Source organism: Leucoraja erinacea, unplaced genomic scaffold, assembly GCF_028641065.1.
Source record: "Leucoraja erinacea ecotype New England unplaced genomic scaffold, Leri_hhj_1 Leri_542S, whole genome shotgun sequence".
NCBI lineage: Eukaryota > Metazoa > Chordata > Chondrichthyes > Rajiformes > Rajidae > Leucoraja > Leucoraja erinaceus.
Window position 1 is genome coordinate 69,780 of NW_026576446.1, and position 15,221 is coordinate 85,000.

General features: G+C 50.6%; 1 non-coding gene across 1 annotated transcript; it reads right to left on the minus strand.

The window, feature by feature from the left end:
• Window positions 1-13,065: 13,065 nt before the first annotated feature.
• trnad-guc (transfer RNA aspartic acid (anticodon GUC)) lies at window positions 13,066-13,137 on the minus strand. The gene has a single exon. It is a non-coding gene; the product is annotated as a tRNA-Asp (tRNA).
• Window positions 13,138-15,221: the final 2,084 nt, after the last annotated feature.

The following is a 15,221-nucleotide window of genomic DNA, read 5'->3' on the forward strand; positions in this document are numbered from 1 at the left end:
CTTCCCTCCTTCCCTCCCTCCCTCCCTTCCTTCCCTCCCTCCTTCCCCTTCCCTCCTTCCCTCCCTCCCTCCCCTCCCTCCCTCCCTCCCTCCCTCCCTCCCTCCCTCCCTCCCTCCCCCTCCCTCCCTCCTCCCCCTCCCTCCTTCCTCCTTCCCTCCTTCCTCCTTCCCCTCCTTCCCTCCCCTCCCTCCCTCCTCCCTCCCTCCCTCCCTCCCTCCCTCCTTCCCTCCCTCCCTCCCTCCCCCCCCTCCCTCCCTCCCTCCCTCCTTCCCTCCCTCCTTCCCTCTCCTCCTCTCCCTCCCTCCTTCCCTCCCTCCCTCCCTCCCTCCTTCCCTCCTTCCCTCCCCTCCCTCCCTCCCTCCCTCCCTCCCTCCCTCCCTCCCTCCCTCCCTCCCTCCCTCCCTTCCTCCCTCCCTCCCTCCTCCCTCCCTCCCTCCCTCCCTTCCCTCCCTCCCCTCCCTCCTCCCCCCCCTCCCTCCCTCCCTCCCTCCCTCCCTCCCTCCCTTCCTCCCTCCTTCCCCCCTACCCCCCACGCCCTGGCTCCACCCCCCATCACCACCCACCCTCTCGCCCCCGCTCAGGAACACCACCCGCCATTCGGCCCAGCGGTACTAGCCCACAACTATGGAGACCACGGCCTTTGTTGACTGGATGAACCTCTTCCACAAACCATCTCTCTTCGAGAAAGAAAACTTTCTCGGGCGCTGATTCTATATTTTTTTTACCCGGAGAGGATCGGACGACAAGGAAACCCTTCCGGGAAAAGCGAGAGTGGGAGGGAATGCCGGAGAGAGGGTGGGGAATGTTGGACTGAGGAAGCATTGAGTCTGGAGGAGGGATGTTTTGAGACCAGCCTTGGTCCCACTCAACTTAACACTACGGGTCACTAGATCACTGAACGCAATTTTTTCCACTGCCCTTTGGAGCGGGGAGCAGTCGGGACCATCCACTTCTGCGGGAAGACGGGAATTCCAGGAAGGCCACTTGTTGGTTTGGGAGTCTGGTGTCTTCACTCTTGCTGCAAACACAGGCCAAAGCAAAGCAATAGCCCCCCGCATGCCAACTCCACCATCTCCTGGTTGCCAAACACTTCAACTCCCCCTCCCATTCCCACACTGACCTTTCTGTCCTGGGCCTCCTCCACTGTCAGAGTGAGGCCCAGCGCAAACTGGAGGACCAGCAACTCGTATTTCGCTGGGGCAGCTTACATCCCGGCGGTATGAACATTGACTTCTCCAACTTCAAGTAGCCTTTGCGTTCCCTCTCTCTGTCCCGGCCCCATCCTAGTCGTACTGCCAGTTCCACTGTCCACATCCATCAATCCGGATATCGTTCTCTCCTCTTCCACAGCCAACAATGGACCATTGTGGGCTCCACCGTTCCTTGGTCATCGTTGCCGGCTCTGATTTGTTCTGGACTTTTTCTTCCCTCTAGCTTCCCACACCCCCCCCCACACATCAACTCTCAGTCTGAAGAAGGGTCTCGACCCAATACGTCACCCATTCCTTCTCTCCAGAGATGCCGTCTGTCCCGCTGGGTTACTCCAGCGTTTTGTATCTGTCTCTGGTGTAAACCAGCATCTGCAGTTCCTTCCTGCGCACTAGCACTGAGGACATGGCTAGTCAAACCCATTCCATGTCGGCACTTGGCCTTACGATCTTGTACAGAACCGGAGATTACATTAGGAAGGCGACAGATACTGGGATGGGTTGGTGTATAAAGGGGCTGTCCCACTGTACGAGCTAATTCGAGAGTTCTCCCGAGTTTCCCCTGATTCGAACTCGGAGATTTACGGTAATGGCCGCTCGTCGGTACTCGGGGCTCTCGTGGACATTTTTCAACATGTTGAAAAAATCTTCACGAGCTTACCGCGTTTCCCGAGTACCTGCCGTTAGCGTTACGAGCCGCTAAGAGACGTCCCCGAGCTCCGACGTACCCGCTACGTACATTCTACGTGCTTACCACGGGTTTGATTATTTTTTTTAACTCGGGAGAGCTCTTGAATTAGCTCTTACAGTGGGACAGCCCCTTAAGGCTATGCAGGGAGAGTTTCATTAGTGGACACAAGGGAACTGCAGATGCTGTTTTACACCAAAGATAGACACAAAGTGCTGGAGTAACTCGGCTGGTCAGACTGCATCTCACAGAGTCTGCACTGGTCCCACCTGCCTGCCTATGGCCCACCTATCCCTCTAAACCTGTCTGATCCACATCACGGTTTAAATGTTTCCTGAACATTGCGACAGTCCCTGCCTCAACTACCTCCTCCGGCAGCTAGTTCCATGGGCTTGTGACCCTTCTTCAGGCTGTCCAAGTTTCTGAAGGAGGGTCCCAACTCTAAATCGTCGCTGATCCTTTTACTCCAGAGATGCTGCCTGACCCGCTGAGTCACACCAGCACTTTTTAGAGAGTTTTATCATTCCACCTTGTGACTTGAGAGATAATATCTGATTGAATTTGAATTCTAATTATTGTAAGTTATAACCCAGCGATATGAATATTATTGATTTTCTCTCATTTTAGCTAATCCCTGCATTTCCCCTCTCTCCATCCCTCCCCCACCCTAGTCATAAGTGATAGGAGCAGAATTAGGCCATTCGGCCCAGCGAGTCTACTCCGCCATTCAATCATGGCTGATCTATCTTTCCCTCTCAACCCCATTCTCCTGCCTTCTCCCCGTAACCCCTGACACCCGCACTGATCAAGAATCTGTCAATCTCCGCCTTAAAATTATCCACTGACTTGGCCTCCACAGCCACCTGTGGCAATGAGTTCCACAGATTCACCACCCTCGCCCCATCAAAGATCAACATCCCCACCCTCACGTCCCCACCCCCACCCCACTCACCTTTGTCACCCAACGTCCCCACAGACTCATTATCTCCCCCATTCATTTCAACCGTAGTCCTGCCTAGTTTCACTGTTCGTGTAATCTCATCATCGCCTCTCCCACAGCCAACAATGGAGCATTGTGGGCTCCACATTTCCCTGATCGTCGGCCCTGGCCCAAATTTGTTCCTTTCGTGTATTTTGTTCTCTGCCCCTTTGCGCGCCTCTGGTCTTCCTCCCCTCCCCCCGGCTCTCCATCCGAAGGAGGGTCTCTTGCCCGAAACGGCGCCCATTCCCTCTCTCCAGAGGTCGGTTCTCTGCCCGACCCGCTGAGTTGCTTCGGCTTTCCCTGCCTGCCACCCGCTGTCGAGATTGTTGGCGTCGGGAAGGAACTGCAGATGCTGGCTTGCACCAAAGATGGGCACGAGATGTCGGAGTAACTCAGCGGGACGGGCAGCATCTTTCACTGAGAGGAAGGAATGACTACGGGTGCAGACCTTGTCGAAGGAAGAGATTGTTCCCTGGTTGGATGAGGCCTGCCGAACCATGTAGGCCCGATGTGGAGTGCTCGCTGGAATGGCGTCGCACTGGAGAACGTTGGAACAGACAATGAATTGGTTTAATGCACGATCATCGCTGGCAGTGCCTCCAAAGCTAGAGGGGGCCTTGGATTTAGAGAGGGGCGCAGAGCTAAAGAAGGGGACTAAACTAACTATGATGGTCTTAACATTCCACTATTTCTTCCATTCCAGGGGCCTGTCACCTGAATTATTTTTTTCTCCCATCCTGCCCATTTGTGTACACGGTCTATCCTGTTGAGAATCTAGGCGGCCCATCCCTTGTTGATCTTACCCAAGTATCTTAGTTTAGTTTAAGAGAAACAGCGGAAACGCAAACAGCCACCTCTGTCCTCTGGTCCTCGATTCCCCTACTCTGGGCAATGCACCTACCCAACCAACCGATTCCTCTCATGGTTTTGTACACCTCTATAAGATCACCCCCTCATCCTCCAGCGCTCCAACGAGTAGAGTCCCAGCCTGCTCAACATCTCCCTGCAGCTCAGACCCTCGGGTCCTGGCAACAGGGAATCTTCTAGAAACATATACAATTTTTAAGGGGTGCAGGAAAAAAAGTCCCCGATGTTGGGGGAGTCCAGAACCAGGGGTCACGGTGTAAGAATAAGGGGTCGGCCATTTTGGACGGTGATGAGGAAAAGGGTTTTCACCCCCTCACCCCCTGAGTCCTGGCAACAGCCTCGTACATCTCCCGTTTACATCTGTCCCTTTGCCACCTCCCAAAGCCATTCCTCTCCTTTCTTCACGCGAGGAGACTGAGGAAAGGCCCCCCACCTGAAACGTGCAGCGGCAGAGTTGCTGCCTCACAGCGCCGGGGACCCGCGTTCGATCCCGACCGTGGGTGCTGTCTGTACGGAGTTTGCATGTTCTCCCCGTAACCGCGTGGGCCATTGAAACTGCCCTCCGCCATTCAATCACGGCTGATCTATCTCTCCCTCACAACCCCATGTTCCTGCCGTCTCCCCGTAACGGTGGCGCAGCGGTAGAGTTGCTGCCTCGCAGTGCCAGAGTCCCGGGTTCGACCATGCCCACGGCTGCTTGTCCGTATGGAGTTTCTACGTTCTCCCCGTGACCCGCGTGGGTTTTTCTCCAAGATCTTCGGTTTCCTCCCACACTCCAAAGACGTGCAGGTTTGTAAGTTAATTGGCTTGGTGTAAAAATATATATATATTTTAATTGTCCCAAGTGGGTGTAGGATAGTGTTAGTGTGCGGGGATCGCTGGTCGGCGCGGACTCGGTGGGCCGAAGGGCCTGTTTCCGCGCTGTATCTCTAAACTAAACCATTCCAGTAGAGCCATTCTGAGGGGTGCGGATCGGAAGCAAAGGATGTTCTCCGGGATTAAATGGTGGAGAGTAGCTTTGTGTCTTTGTGTGGGGGGGGTGGGAAGTTTGATTGTAGGTTGTATGAAGGTGCCGCCATTTTGTGACCTGCATTGGAAACCATTTTGTGTGCATCGGCCGCCATTTTGTACCCTGCATTGGCTGCCATTTGGAGATATCTGGAATGGTTCCCCTTCTCCCTCCTCTTGCCTCCTCCACACACCCACGCTCACGGTTCCTCACTGCTCACCCGCAGCGGCACAGTTGACCACCCAAACTCTTTCAACTTTTAATCCTTCCACCTTTTAACTATTGTTAGATACGGCTCTTGATGTATAGTTAGAGGTACAATGTGTTTATATTGGAGCAAGGACTACACACGTGCCCGAGCGCAAACTGGGGACGTGTAGCACCTCTATGTAAATGTTCTCTCAAAGTCATTAAAGTGCATTTGTAATAAACTTGTTCCCTGTGGTTGTCGTTTGGGAATATCCATCCAAGGTCTGGGAATTTTTAGCCACCCAACACAGTGGAGCTGCTACATCACAGCGCCAGTGACACGGGTTCGATCCTGACCTCGGGCGCTGTGTGTGTATGTGTGGGTGTGTGTGTGTGTGTGTGTGTGTGTGTGTGTGTGTGTGTGTGGCTGTGTGTGTGTGGCTGTGTGTGTGTGTGTGTGTCTGTGTGTGTGTGTGTGTGTGTGTGTGTGTGTGTGTGTGTGTGTGTGTGTGTGTGTGGCTGTGTGTGTGTGTGTGTGGCTGTGTGTGTGTGTGTGTGTGTGTGTGTGTGTGTGTGTGTGTGTGTGTGTGTGTGGCTGTGTGTGTGTGTGTGTCTGGCTGTGTGCGTGTGTGTGTGTGTGTGTGTGTGCGTGTGTGTGTGGCTGTGTGTGTGTGTGTGTGTGTGTGTGTGTGTGTGGTGTGTGTGTGTGTGTGTGGCTGTGTGTGTGTGTGTGTGTGTGGAATTTGCACCTTCTCCCCATGACCCGTGTGGGTTTTCTCCGGGTGCACCGGTTTCCTCCCACACCCCAATGATGTGCGGGAAGAAAGACTGGATAGACTCGGTTTGTACTCGCTCGAATTTAGAAGATTGAGGGGGGATCTTATAGAAACTTACAAAATTCTTAAGGGGTTGGACAGGCTAGATGCAGGAAGATTGTTCCCGGTGTTGGGGAAGTCCAGAACAAGGGGCCACACACACAGTTTAAGGATAAGGGGGAAATCTTTTAGGACCGAGATGAGAAAAACATTTTTTTTCACACACAGAGAGTGGTGAATCTGTGGAATTCTCTGCCACAGAAGGTAGTTGAGGACACAGTTCATTGGCTATATTTAAGAGGGAGTTAGATGTGGCCCTTGTGGCTTAAGGGATCAGGGGATATGGAGAGAAGGCAGGTACAGGATACTGAGTTGGATGATCAGCCATGATCATATTGAATGGGGGTGCAGGCTCGAAGGGCCGAATGGCCTACTCCTGCACCTATTTTCTATGTTTCTATGCAGGTTAATTGGCTTTGATACAAATTGTAAATGGTCTCTAGTGTGCAGGATAGCAGTGCTAGTGTACGGGGTGATCGCTGGTTGGCACGGACTCGGTGGGCCGAAGGGCCTGTTTCCGCGCTGTGTCTCCAAAACGAAAACTAAAACCCCGTGGGTTTTCTCCGGGTGCTCCGGTTTCCCCCCACATCCCAAAGACGCGCAGGTTCGTGGGTTAGTCGGCCCTCTGTGCGTAGGGAATGTGAAAGTGGGATTGCGAAGATCTCGTGTGAACGGGCGTCCGATAGCCAGCGTGGACAGCGTGAGTCGAAACGAAAAGCGCCAAAACCCCTAGCTGGGTTGCTGTCTGTACGGAGTTTGCACGTTCTCCCCGTGCCTGCGTGGGCTTTCCCCGGGTGCTCCGGTTTCCTCCCACGTTTCGAAGCATGCAGGTTTGTGGGTTAACTGGTTTCCGTAATTTGTCCCTAGTGTGTAGGATAGAACGGTGGGCCGAAGGGCCTGTTTCCATGCTGTATCTCTAAACATTGAAGCCAGCTTCTCATTCAAACTTTGGAGATGAAATCGTTCATTCTTCAACCCATGTTGTTGCCACTAAGGGCACGTCACACATTCTCACAGCACAGTGACTGGATTGGCCACAGTGCTACAAGTGTGACCACACACAAGTGCTTTATAAAGGTTTAATATAACCTTCTGGCTGTGCCTGTATTAATGTTCCTTTAGTTTTGGTGGTGTATCTGTGGTGTTCTTTGCCACGGAAGACTTTGCCACAGATGTTTTTAAGGCAGAGGCAGATAGATTCTTAAACGGTACGGGAGTCATGGGTCATGGGGCAAAGACAGGAGAATGGGGTTGAGAGGGAAAGATAGATCAACCATGATTGAATGGGCCGAATGGCCTAACATTCTGCTTCTATCACTTATGACCTTATGGCACAAAATGCTGGAGTAACTCAACATTACAGGCAGCATCTCTGGAGAGAAGGAATAAGTGGCAGAAAAGACTTGATGGGCCGAATGGACCAATACTGACCCTAGAATCTATGAACGTGAACTTATTCAGTAGATGTGGACCTCAAAGGCTAATGCAACATATAATTGCCAACCCCAATTGCTTGTTGGAAATGGTGATGAGCTGCTTCAATAAGAGAAGATAGAGCAGGCCCTTCGGCCCACAAGGTCCGTGCCAGCCCATGCCGAGTTAAACTAATCTCACTCTGCTTCCAAGTGATCCGAATCCCTCCATTCGAGGCAACTGAACCGTCCTCTCACCAACTAGAGAGCGGTCCTGACCTCTCATCTACCTCATTGAAGACCCTCGGACTATCATTGGACTCGCGACTTCCACACGGCAACTAATGTAAGCGGAGGTAAGGTAAGGTGAGGTAAAGTCAGCTCAGGTGAGGTAAGGCAAGGTGAGCTAAGATAAGGTAAGCTGAGGTATACTATACTAAACTAAGCTCCTCTTCTCATGTTGCCAAGTGCACAAGTTGGGTTAGGAGGGAGAAACATAGAAACATAGAAATTAGGTGCAGGAGTAGGCCATTCGGCCCTTCGAGCCTGCACCGCCATTCAATATGATCATGGCTGATCATCCAACTCAGTATCCCGTACCTGCCTTCTCTCCATACCCCCTGATTCCCTTAGCCACAAGGGCCACATCTAACTCCCTCTTAAATATAGCCAATGAACTGTGGCCTCAACTACCCTCTGTGGCAGAGAGTTCCAGAGATTCACCACTCTCTGTGTGTGAAAAAAGTTCTTCTCATCTCGGTTTTAAAGGATTTCCCCCTTATCCTTAAGCTGTGACCCCTTGTCCTGGACTTCCCCAACATCGGGAACAATCTTCCTGCATCTAGCCTGTCCAACCCCTTAAGAATTGTGTAAGTTTCTATAAGATCCCCTCTCAATCTCCTAAATTCTAGAGAGTATAAACCAAGTCTATCCAGTCTTTCTTCATAAGACAGTCCTGCCATCCCAGGAATCAGTCTGGTGAACCGTCTCTTCTCTCTATGGCAATAATGTCCTTCTTCAGATTTGGAGACCAAAACTGTTGCTCCAGGTGTGGTCTCCCCAGACCCTGTTCCATGAGTCTGCTCCTATCCCTTTGAACAAGTGCGTTCTCCCTCGCTTTGCACAATCGCTGTTGTCCATTGAGATTGGTCGAAGGGCCTCGAACTGAAAGTCACCTATCCATGTTGTTCTGCGAAGCCGTTGCTGATTCCCCCAGCACTTTGTGTCCTCAATCAGGTTCTTCTTCAACTCGCCTCCAGTGGAGAGAACTGAGCCCTAGCCTTGTCCGACATTCCCGACGGGCAAAGACTTACCGGTGAGGTTTCACCTCGCGAATCATAGAAACATAGAAAATAGGTGCAGGAGTAGGCCATTCGGCCCTTAATATGATCATGGCTGATCATCCAAAATCAGTACCCCATTCCTGCTTTCTCCCCATATCCCTTGATTCCATTATCCCTAAGAGCTAAATCTAACTCTCATGAAAATATCCAGTAAATTGGCCTCCACTGCCTTCTGTGGCAGAGAATTCCACAGATTCACAACTCTCTGGATGACATTTTTTCCTCCTCATCTCAGTCATAAATGGCCAACCCCTTATTGTTAAACTGTGACCCCTGGTTCTGGACTCCCCCCAACATGGGGAACATTTTCCCTGCATCTAGCCTGTCCAATCTTTTAAGAATGTTATATGTTTCCATAAGATCCCCTCTCATCCGTCTAATCTGCCCCGGTCTCTTAGCCCAGGGTGTGACGCGATTCCTTTAAAACCTTTTTAACCCTGGAGACCAGAAAGGTCACCCATCCGTGCTCTCCACAGATGCTGCCTGGGTCGCTGAGTTGCTCCAGCACTTTGCGTGCTTCTGGAATGGTGGAGAGTTGGAGGTGGCGGATATACTGCTCTGGGGTTGCCCACTCCGCCATGTGGAATAGTGTGACCACATCCAGCACTTGGCCACCTCCTAGCTACACTGCTGGTCATTGCAGCATCTTAGATCCATCGTCCTGAGGGATTCTATAATCACCATCTCTTCCCCAATACAACCCTTCAATATCAGTTGTACCACATGTCTAACAGCTTGCTGTGGGTTCTACGTTGAACCTGGGTCTCTGGTGCCACGAGGCAGCAGTCTCGGTGTGTGTGTGTGTGTGTGTGTGTGTGTGTGTGTCAGTGTGTGTGTGTGTGTGTGTGTGTGTGTGTGTGTGTGTGTGTGTGTGTGTGCGTGTGTGTGTGTGTGTGTGTGTGTGTCAGTGTGTGTGTGTGTGTGTGTGTCAGTGTGTGTGTGTGTGTGTGTGTGTGTGTGTGTCAGTGTGTGTGAGTGTGTGTGTGTGTGTGTCAATGTGTGTGTGTGTGTGTGTGTGTGTGTGTGTGTGTGTGTGTGTGTGTGTGTGTCAGTGTGTGTGTGTGTCAGTGTGTGTGTGTGTGTGTGTGTGTGTGTGTGTGTGTGTGTGTGTGTGTGTGTGTGTCAGTGTGTGTGTGTGTGTGTGTGTGTGTGTGTGTGTGTGTGTGTGTGTGTGTGTGTGTGTGTGTGTGTGTGTGTGTGTGTGTGTGTGTGTGTGTGTGTGTGTGTCTGTGTGTCAGTGTGTGTGTGTGTGTGTGTGTGTGTGTGTGTGTGTGTGTGTGTGTGTGTGTCAGTGTGTGTGCGTGTGTGTGTGTGTCAGTGTGTGTGTGTGTGTCTGTCTGTGTGTGTCAGTGTGTGTGTGTGTGTGTGTGTGTGTGTGTGTGTGTGTGTGTGTAGTGTGTGTGTGTGTGTCTGTCTGTTTGTGTCAGTGTGTGTGTGTTTCTGCCTCTGTGTGTGTGTCTGTGTGTGTGTGTGTGTGTCAGTGTGTGTGTGTCAGTGTGTGTCAGTGTATGTGTGTCAGTGTGTGTGTGTCAGTGTGTGTGTGTGTGTGTGTGTGTGTGTCAGTGTGTGTGTCCTTGGGTCAGGAGCTATCAGCTCAGCCATTCGATCCTGACCTCGGGTGCTGTCTGTGTGAAGTTTGAACGTTCCACCTGTGACAATGTGGGATTTCTCCGGGTGCTCCGGTTTCCTTGCTTTCCCCCTCTCCCTCCATCCCTCCCCCACCCTAGTTCACCGAATAGTTCCACTGTCCTCCTGATTAATTTTATGTTTGTATTCCTTGTTGTCACCTTCCCCTCAGCCAGCAAAGAACCTTTGGGCATCGTCTGCTTTGATCTGTCGTTTTCACACCTCACCCCTCCTCATCTCTAGTCTCCCCCTCCCCTGACTCTCAGCCTGAAGAAGGGTCTCGACCCGAATGTCTGACCCGCTGAGTTACTCCAGGGTTAGATGCGGCTGAAATACTGCTGTCTGCCAGCAGGTGGCACATCAGCCTAGGCCCAGTGAGCAAGTATAGGTGTGGGAAGGAACTGCAGATGCTGGTTTAAACCAAAGATAGACACAAAGTGCTGGAGTAACTCAGCTGGTCAGGCAGCAACTCTGGAGAAAAGGGATGGGTGACGTTTTGGGTCGAGACCCTTCTTCAGACTGAGAGTCAGGTGAAAGGGAAACTGATATAGACGGTGATGTCGAGAGATATATCGAACAAATGAATGAAAGATATGCACAAAAGTATCGATGATGAAGGGAACAGGCCATTGTTGGCTGTGGAGCAACTCTGAAGAAGGGTCTCAACCCAAACGTCACTTATTCCTTCTCTCCAGAGATGCTGCCTGTCCTGTTGAGTTACTCCAGCATTTTGTGTCATAAGGTCATACAGTCTTAAGTGATGGGAGCAGAATTAGGCCATTCGGCCCATCAAGTCTACTCCGCCATTCAATCACGGCTGGTCTATCTTTCCCTCCTAACCCCATTCTTCTGTCTTCTCCCCATAACCCCTGACATCTGTACTAATCAAGATCTATCTATCTCTGCCTTAAAAATATCCACTGACTTGGCCTCCACAGCCGTCTGTGGCCATGAATTCCACAGGTTCACCACCCTCTGACTCAAGAAATTTCTCCTCATCTCCTTCATAAAAGAACGTCCTCTGTCGAGTTCTCAATTTCTCCCAGTGCTCCAGTTTGCTGCTTCCCCTGGCCAATTTATATGCCTCTTCCTTGGATTTAACACACACACATGTACATGTGCACGTACATACACACGCACACACTCATCCACCACGTACACACTCATCCACGCACACACTCATCCACGTACACACTCATCCACGTACACACGTACACCCGCACACACTCATCCACGTACACACGCACACACTCATCCACGTACACACGCACACACTCATCCACATACAAACGCACACACACGCACAGGTACATGCACACACGTACATGCGTGCACACACATGTACATGCACACACACAACACTCATCTGCGTACAAATGCACACACACATCCACGTACACAACACGTACACACATGTGCACTCATCCACGTACATCGCACACAGTTTGCATACACACCACACATATCCACTTTACGCACACACATGCCCACACACACTCACATGCAAGCACGTACAAACGCACACACACATGCACACATTTAGTACATGCACACAACACACTCATCTGCGTACAAATGCACACACACATCCATGTACAAATGCACATGTGCACGCACATTTGAGTTTGCATGCACCCACATATGCACTTTAGCATGCACATGCACTCACATGCAAGCATGCATACACATGCAAGCATTTAGGCATGCATACACGCTTCCACGCACACTTGCACACAACGCTAACATGCGAGCGAGCATGCAAGCACTACGCATGCAAGCACGCGCACATGCACGCGCACCAGCGTGCACACATGCCTGCACGCACACAAACACGCCTCCATGCTCACATGCATGCACCCACATACAAATACACACATGCATGCACGCAAGCATGCATACGTGCACGCACGCATCACACACACACACACTTTAAACCTGCCGCTCTCTGCCTACACCAGGAATCCAAACATTGACACAATCACGTACCTGGCTAATTTTAACCCTGTTGAAGAAACAATTTTTTATTTTAGAGCAGGAGAAAGGTACGTTGATTGATTGTGAGCGGGGGAAATGGCAGCCTGGTTTAATGTTTGATCAGGGACGGCCTGGACAACGCACGTCAGTCAGCGAGTACTGTCCTAGCGCTCCAGAAAAAGCCCACGGAAACGCTCCCAGCAGCACGGCGGAGGCAGAGGCTGTCACCAGCAGAAAATTACTCCAGGCAGTTCCGCACTTCCCATTCTTTACCCCTTTATTTATATCCACAACGTCTCTGAATACACTCTGAACGGATCTACAGGTCGCTGCCTCACAAAGGCAGCCGGCATCATCAGAGACCCACACCACCCTGGCCACACACTCATCTCTCCCCTGCCATCAGGAAGAAGGTACAGGAGCCTGAAAGCTGTAATGTCCAGGTTCAGGAACAGCTACTTCCCCACAGCCATCAGGCTTTTAAACACTACAACCTCAAATAAGCTCTGAACTACATAGACTATTAATGTTATTATGCACTATTATTGTTTGTTTTAAATGTATGTATGTATATGTGTGTGTGTATACAAGTGTGTGCGTGCGTGTGTATACAAGTGCATGCGTGCGTGTATATAACCATATAACAATTACAGCACGGAAACAGGCCATCTCGGCCCTACAAGTCCATGCCGAACAACTTTTTTCCCCCTTAGTCCCACCTGCCTGCACTCATACCATAACCCTCCATTCCCTTCTCATCCATATGCCTATCCAATTTATTTTTAAATGATACCAATGAACCTGCCTCCACCACTTCCACTGGAAGCTCATTCCACACCGCTACCACTCTCTGAGGAAAGATAAAGTTAAATTTAGAACAAAGAAAACCTTCTCCCCGTCGGGGAATTGAACCCCGGTCTCCCGCGTGACAGGCGGGGATACTAACCACTATACTAACGAGGAACCGCCTGTCTGTACGGAGTGTGTATATAAGTGTGAATACACTCTGAACCGCCTGTCTGTATATGCAAGTGCATGCGTGTGTATATAAGTGTGTGTGTGCATGTGTATGTATATACAAGTGTATGCGTGAGCCTGTGTGTGTGTGCGTATGCATATGTGTGTATATTCATGCGTGCGTGTATGTATATATAAGTGTGTGCATGCGTGTGTGTATGTGTGTGTATGTATATGTGTGTGTATTTACAAGTGTGCGTGTATATACAAGTGTGTGTATGTATATACAAGTGCGTGTGTATACGTATACATATATGTGTGCATATTTGTATATATATATATGTCGGCCCAACTTGTCCATCCCCGCCAAGATGCCCCATCTACACCAGTCCCACCTGCCTTTGACCCCACTAAACCTTTCCTATCTACGTACCTGACCAAATGTCTTTTAAATGTTTTAGTTGTAGTCTTGGACACAGCTTCACCCACCGAGTCTGTGCCGGCACTAACACTATCCTGCACCCTAGGGACAATTTACAATTTTTATCAAAGCCAATTACCCTGTAAAACCCGCACATCATTGGAGTGCGGGAGGAAACCAGAGCACCCGGAGAAAACCCCCGCGTGTCACGGGGAGAACGTGCAAACTCCGTACAGACAGCACCTGTAGTTAGGATCGAACCCGGGCCTCTGGCGCTGTGAGGCAGCAACTCTACCGCTGCGCTATAGGCTTTTCTTTGACAGGATAGCACGCAGCACAAAAGCTTTTCACTGTACCTCGGTACACGTGACAATATACTAAACTGAACTAAATCTATTTTATCGTTTATTCTTTTCTTTCACCTTTAAAATTCGATTAGTCCGCTAACACAAAGAAGATTTTACAACTATTACAGGTACAGTTTAGTTTATTGTCACGTGTACTGAGGTACAGTGAAAAGCTTTTGTTGCGTGCTAACCAGTCAGCGGAAAGACTATACATGATTACAATCGAGCCGTACACAGTGTACAGATACATGATAAAGGGAATAACGTTTAATAGAAACATAGAAACATAGAAATTAGGTGCAGGAGTAGGCCATTCGGCCCTTCGAGCCTGCACAGCCATTCAATATGATCATGGCTGATCATCCAACTCAGTATCCTGTACCTGCCTTCTCTCCATACCCTCTGATCCCCTTAGCCATGCAAGGTAAAGTCCGAACAGGGATAGTCCGAGGGTCACCAATGAGGTAGATAGTAGTTCAGCGCTGCTCTCTGGTTGTGGTAGGATGGTTCAGTTGCCTGATAACAGCTGGGAAGAAACTGCCCCTGAATCTGGAGGTGTGCGTTTTCACACTTCTGTGCCTCTTGCCCGATGGGAGAGGGGAGAAGAGGGAGTGACCGGGGGTTGAGACTGGTCCTTGATGATGCTGCTGGCCTTGCCGAGGCAGCGTGAGGTGGAGATGGAAGGGAGGTCGGTCTGTGCGATGGTCTGGGCTGCGTCCACAATTTCTTGTAGGCAGTGGGAGAGGGGAGCGGAGGGAATGTCTGGGGGTTAAATGCCCACCTCATATCAAGAGCAATTTAAAAGGAAATCAAAGGCCTTTGAGAGAGTGAGTCGTCTTTGAATCGGGCTGATTGTATAAAGCTTTTGTTTCTTTTCTCAAATGACTGAGGTGTTCCTGACAGATGCGTCAGATTTAGAGAGACCGGCTATTTTAAGGTTGTGGCAGATGTATTTTAAGCTTGGCTGACAATTCTGTTGACAGCACCTCCGCTCACTAACAACGGACCGAAAGGCTTCAGGATGCGCAGCTGATGAATAGCTCGAGCAAACTTGCCCAGGCTACTGCAGAGCTCGGGCAATATGATTTTCCACAAACTTATTCCTTGTGCAGATGAGGGGATCACAGCGGCAGGAATAGTTCCGTTTCCATCTCCGCCCTTGCGTTACAATCCATAAAGGTCGGCGCACAAAGCTGGAGTAACTCAGCGGGACAGCCGGCAACTCTGGGCGAAAATAGGAATGGGTGATGTCTCGTGTCGGGTCGGGACCACTTGAAGGGCCGCATAGAAACACAGAGACATGGACAACGGGTGCAGGAGCA